The following is a 6,306-nucleotide window of genomic DNA, read 5'->3' on the forward strand; positions in this document are numbered from 1 at the left end:
GTAAAACAGTGATTCTGTCCAAATTCCCTTTAAAATCTTAAATGATTCCCTTTGAGCTAAACTGAACTGTTTCCCTTACAATATGTTAGCCGTCTTTTGCTAATGTACCGAGAGAGAGCAAACAAAAGAAAGAAAGTGTCTGAAAAAGATGTAAAGAGAGTGGTTTATTTTGCTCCCTCCCATCGGTGAGAGGCCCACTAACATTAGTTCAGGGTGATTTGGGTAATTATTTCAACAGCAGCTGAACGTGCTTGGATAAATAACAGAGGTGCCACCCAATCTCAAAGGCGCTGAGTGAGCAGGTCTCGTGCAACCAAAGCAGTGCTAACCTTCTCACCCGGTCTAAAATGTGATCAAATGATCAAGAGGCATCAGTGACTGCAGGCATCCACTGCGATTCCTCTGCACTACAGCAAACAGGAATATTTTATGTACGCTTTTCAGCATGGGAATATAATGAGAGGATTTAAAGTAGCTTCTGACTCAGCATTTTCTCCCATGAATAAATAAATGGAACAGAGCATTTTCTGGCAGCATTTAAACTGAATCTAGTGTTGTGGTTGACAGTGATGGACAAGTGTGGTAGTTACGGAGGAAAATAGAAAGGAACGGTTGTTAAAAACTGGCTAGTGTACTCATTCCTTCAGGGTTAGTGGGTAGAGGGAGAAATTGAGTAAAAATTGACTGTGATAGGAATACAGATATTGGCACAGACAGTGCATCTTCACAGTTGATATAAAATAACTTGCATATGCGTTTACTGGGGATTGAACCCATGACCTTTGTATTGCAAGTGCAATGCTCTACCTGTTTATATACAATAGACAAAGCATCTTTCAGTGTTGTAGTCAAGACCAGATCATTCAAATCTGGGTCAAGACCAAGGCTATAAAAAGGTTGAATCAAAATCAAGGCAGACGAGTAGAGGGCCTAGTCTGAGTCAAGAAGAGGGTTGAATGCAAGCCTTAAACAAGTCTATATGCTTCCAAGTCCTTGGCAAGACCAAAACAATGAAAATGTGATCTTGGGCTCAAACTCAAATAAGCTGGTTTTGACTACAACACTGACATGTTTAGTTCCTTTACAAGACTTTAAAAGACCAAGAGCAAAAACTTTACTTCTACTTTTCCTCCTCCTTTGGTTTATTAAGCATTTTCTCTTGGGATATCATCCAAACATAATGAGTAATAACTGAATTTGTTTTTCCCCAAATGTGGTTTTAAGACATCAAGGTGATTTGACGGTAAGAGGTCATAAATCATTGATTGTGGGTGTGCTGGTCTGGTGCTGAGTGGGTTGTTGAACTGTCATTATCCGTCATTAGACTAATGCAGTCAGGCGCTAACCCCTTGTCAGACCTCAAGTCAGTTCCTGCAGACCTTGTCTGCCGTCCGTGGGAGAACAGTCATTTAACATGCACTGGCTGATCTTCATTAGCCATGAGATTGTCCAAACATGTCACAACCCTCACCACCCACATATCTCAACACACAAACTCAAAGATTTTAATTTCCATATGTGAAGCCTAATTGGCATTCCTGTAACACAAGACAAAAATCTGCTTTTTTACACATCAGATGTCTTTCAGATGTGTTTGAAGCTGTATTTTAAGGCTACAAACATAGTGGTCGAGCATTAAAAAAAAATAAAAATTAACAGAATAATTTTGTTTAAAAATAATTGCATATTAACAATGTAATTTAAATTATTAATACAAAATATGTTTTACATAAATGCCATTTTATTACAATAAAAATGGCTGGCCCTTGACAGAACAGGGAGTCATTAATAAACTAATTTTAAACGCAAAATTAAAAAAAATAATAATAATGTATTAGAATAAAGAAGCTTGAATGTTAAGTATGGCATTTAGGTAAAGGGTATCAACTTGACTGAGAATTTATGGGTACTTCTCAGAGATAAGCCTGGAAGCCATAAAGATATTATCATACAATAACTGTGTCATCAACCAGCCAGCAGGACTTAATGCATTTGAAGCATGTCGTGAAATCCAGACAAAGCAAATCCAAACAGAGCACACACGAATAAAACACATAAACATTCACATGCACACATATAGAAGGGCTTTATATTCTGTACAAAATGAATGTGTTGCTTCATAGATTACGGTCGCTCAGCATATATTTACAGATATTTACTTAAAAAAAAAATACAAAAATACAAATTCTATTTAAATTTGAATTATTTTTTAATTCATTATTTTCATTATTTCCCAAATAAAGCACCAAATGCGTCCAGAGCTTGGATCTTCAAATCTATGCCTGATATTTCCCTTCAGGTCTCTTACCTGCTTGGCTGAGAGGTCTTTCGTTGAGGGCATGCTCAGGCTGGAGGTGGGGGTCACTGGGGCACTGCGACTGCCCCCTTTGCACAACGATCGTACTGTCTCCAACCACCTCATATTGGAGAGGATGATGGGAAACTCAGATTTCCAAGAAGTCTGGACTTCTCAAAGTTAGAGTAGGCCTGAAGAGCTTGAAAGAGCAGTTTGGAATTTTGTGATCCTCTGAAAAAGTCCTGCGATGTGTCCAAAGGTATAGATGGAGAAGAGGCCAGATACCGAAGCAGATTACAGAGTGGACTGATTATGATCTGCTTTACTGGTCCTATCATTCTCTGATCCCCCTTCTGCCTTCGCTCCACCAGCCACCAGCAGAGTGACACTCAATCCTTTTCCTGCTTTTCTCCTGCCACCATCTGTCGCTTTCCCTTTCGCTCCCTCCCGATCCCTGTCTCTGTCTCTCTCCCTCTCTGCCACCCCTCCCCCTATTTCTTGCCCTTCCAAAGACCCCATCTTTCCTCTCAGCCTCTGACTGAGCACAGTCCCCTGGGGTGTCCCATGTTGTAATTGAGATCATTGAGTTGATTCAGCGGCATGCGGCCTGGTTCTCAGATTCTCGAACACAGACTAAGCCTTAAAAAAATACAATCACACTGTATGCACTAGGTAACTTAGTGTTAGCATAACAAAGCATTGGAGGCAGGTACTGTAGATGGTGTCTTTAAACCAGAACAGACTGGAAGTAGCGGCTTAGAGTGTACTGGACAGAATGAACAATGCTAAGCCGCAGATTTGGGCACTCAGTAGTGTGCTAGACCCCCAACTGTTTCTAACACAGCCGGATCATTAGCTTTCCAATGTCTAGCAAATAGCCCAACATGCTGTCTGTTGTTCCAGGCATGTGTGCTTTTGTGTTTAAATGCCTTCAAATAATTATTGACTGACAAAACTAAGAGTACAAAAAGAAGTTAGGATATAGTTACAGTTCAGCCAAAAATGACAGCTCAGTTACATTCGCCCATACAGTGACAGTCAATGGGGTCCAATGTTGTTTTGGAACCCTTCAACTTTAATTGTATGGATTAAAAAAGGTTGGAACATTTTTTTTTTCTGTGTTAAGCAGAAGAAAGAAAGTCATACAGGTCTGACACGACATGAGGGTGAGTAAATGATGAAAGCTTTAAAAAAAAAAAAAATGATATCCCTTTAACTGGCTCTAAAGAGTAGCACTGTATGCATGGATACACTCAGTCTCAGCGGTATGTGTCTGATCTTCAATTAAACGCTGTCCTGGAGCATCTTGTCAAACTCTCTTATGCTCTACGTGCCTTCACATTGTCTTTGTGCAGACATGAAGAAAGACACATTGGAAAACTTCTGACAAGGACAGGATAGGACATGAGACCAGACAAAGTCAATATTACAGACAAAATGAATGTAGATTAATAGCGCTCTATATTAAAAAAATTAGAGATACTTGGTATGTAAACTGTTCTAAAATTAAGTGAGCTGCTTGCTCACTTCATTTATTGTCTACGAGGCAAGACAATGCTTTTGAATGCTGTTTTTATTTTTCAGTATCTTGCACCATCTACACTGCATTTTAAGACACTGTGTTTAACTTTTAAAACACGCCAAGAAACAAATATGTTCTATTGCAGATTTGGAGCACTTAAATTGCATGCAATGCTGCCTTAACATTTGGCTAAAACAGGTATCTTAGAAGCCAGTATAATTTTGCAGTGTACCTTTTGTAATAGCTTTCATATTGAGAGGACTCTATGATGCCTTAAATGTTGTCAATGCAGACAGCTTGCTAGGTTTTCGAACAGAACTACTGTGGCCTTCAAAAAACTGGAAAATACATATAGGGATATATCTATCAAATACATCTAAAGAAATAACAAAACTTGTAGAGAAAAGAAAAAAGGAGGGCAAAAACATGGTCATAATCTAAATGTCAGTTACAGCTTAAAGTCCCCATGAAATCAAAATTAAAGTTTTTTGGGTGTTAGTATCAATATGTTAGTCTTAAGGTTATCTATAAGGCAGTGTGCTCCAAAACAGTGACAAAATTCGCATTTAGAAGATATAAGCATTCAAAGCTTTTAGTTCGTCACTTCCGCCAAAACGGCTCAACAATTTTTTTGACGTCACATCGTACGTCAGCTTCTCATCAAATCTTTTGACCAATCAAACGCTCTCTAGAAGCCGAAGAGCCCGCCCCCTACACTATAAATAGACGCTGACGCTGCAGCTGAGATCGTTCGCTTGTTCACAGTGTAGTATTTCCTGTACAGTGAATGCGATTATGATCACTATTTTGTTTTACTAGAGTTTCATATTGAATCTAGGGGGTAATCTATTAGACTGTGGCTGTCAAATGCAGCTTTACCGAGCTCAACGGCTCTGACCCGTGCAGATATAAACAAAACGCTATTGGCTAATTTAAAAAGGGGGCGGGGCTGCTCGATATGTCCCACCCTGTCTTCCTGTTTCAGTTGAAATTACGTCACCACATAGAATAATGCTGCATGTTTCAAGGCACTTCAGGGGACCTTTAAAGTGCATATCTGAAATGACCTGTTTTCAGTATGCGTGTCATAACGTTAATAATTTGGATTAATAATTCGAGGGGCATGTTTGACAGGGCGTTATTAATTGAATGTTAATAATTCGAAGGGCGTATTAATTGAAGGTTAATTATTCGAATTAATAATTCGAGGGGCATGTTTGACAGGGCCAGACACGCAGGCTGCACCATCTGTGGCCCACGGCTCCGGCCCTACTGGAGAGCTGCATACTACAAAGCAGAAATCATATGGAAAGCTTTGGCTTAACTTGCCTCGGTAATCTCTTTCATATACCACCACGACTCACACTGAGAATGACTGTGCCAAACCACATTTTACTTGTGCTTTTGGAAGGATGAACGTGAGAACAGGGAGTGATATATTTTATGAGGCAAATAAGATGTGTCAAAATGTAGTTATTCACCAAAGAACAGAACAAATCTTGCAGGAGAGATGCAAATCATCTCCTCATCTTTGTCTCTGTGGGTTTAGCTTCTCATTTCCTATTATGCTGCATGTTTAGCATCTATCCTTTGCAGACCAGTCACGGGGGATACGCATTTGTCATACGTAATGTGTTTTGTGTTTACATGCCAGCACGTAATAGACTTGCTCTGTATGTAAAATCATTCAGCTCCGGCCTCGTAACAATCCAATTAAGCTTTAAACGAAGCCAAACAGAACAATATCCCAGTTTAAATGGGCCCAGAGGGAGGGCAAAGAACAATGGATGGAGAAAGTATTCCTCAGCTGTTTCACTGGAATCTGTTTTAGATGTTATAATGAATATAACTCACCCAAAGCCCCTGAAATTAATGGATTTGTTCTTGGCAGATCCAGATCATTCAGCACAGGAAGACCCCATAACTGCTTCATTTGCAGCATCTGCTGAGCTAAAACAAGCGAAGTAAGCCTGGCACGAGTGTAAAAATAAATCAATTGATTTGCTGGGCGGGCAAGTGAGCATTGTAGAGTGAGAGGGTATGTGTTAAGACTTCACACGTTGAGTGCTTTAAAACAGATGGTCTGAAGACTGGCTTGAATAGTGCACTGTTTCCAAACTGAAATTTCAGCAAAGCAATTATGGGCTGAATCAGAAAAATTTATTTAGATGTGTAGTTAGATGAATTTAGAAATATCACAGTGTTTACAAAGCAAAAGACAAGCAGTTGTGCTCCATAAATCTCCCCGCAACCTTGAGTTAGATTTCCAGTTATGCCACTTCCAAATTACACCACAAACATCTGTTGACCAAACAGTGATTTTCGGAAGTTCAATACTATTGACATCATCAAGCAAAATGGGAATGCAGTTTTCCCCATTACAGTCACTTCTATTAGAGACTTAAATGTCATAAAAAAGCAGACTTATTTAATTAAAAGCAGAAATATTTTACATTTTTACTTTTTTTATTAACAATATATATATATA

This window comes from Sinocyclocheilus anshuiensis, unplaced genomic scaffold (genome assembly GCF_001515605.1).
Source record: "Sinocyclocheilus anshuiensis isolate Anshui unplaced genomic scaffold, SAMN03320099.WGS_v1.1 scaffold200, whole genome shotgun sequence".
NCBI classification, from domain to species: Eukaryota; Metazoa; Chordata; class Actinopteri; order Cypriniformes; family Cyprinidae; genus Sinocyclocheilus; species Sinocyclocheilus anshuiensis.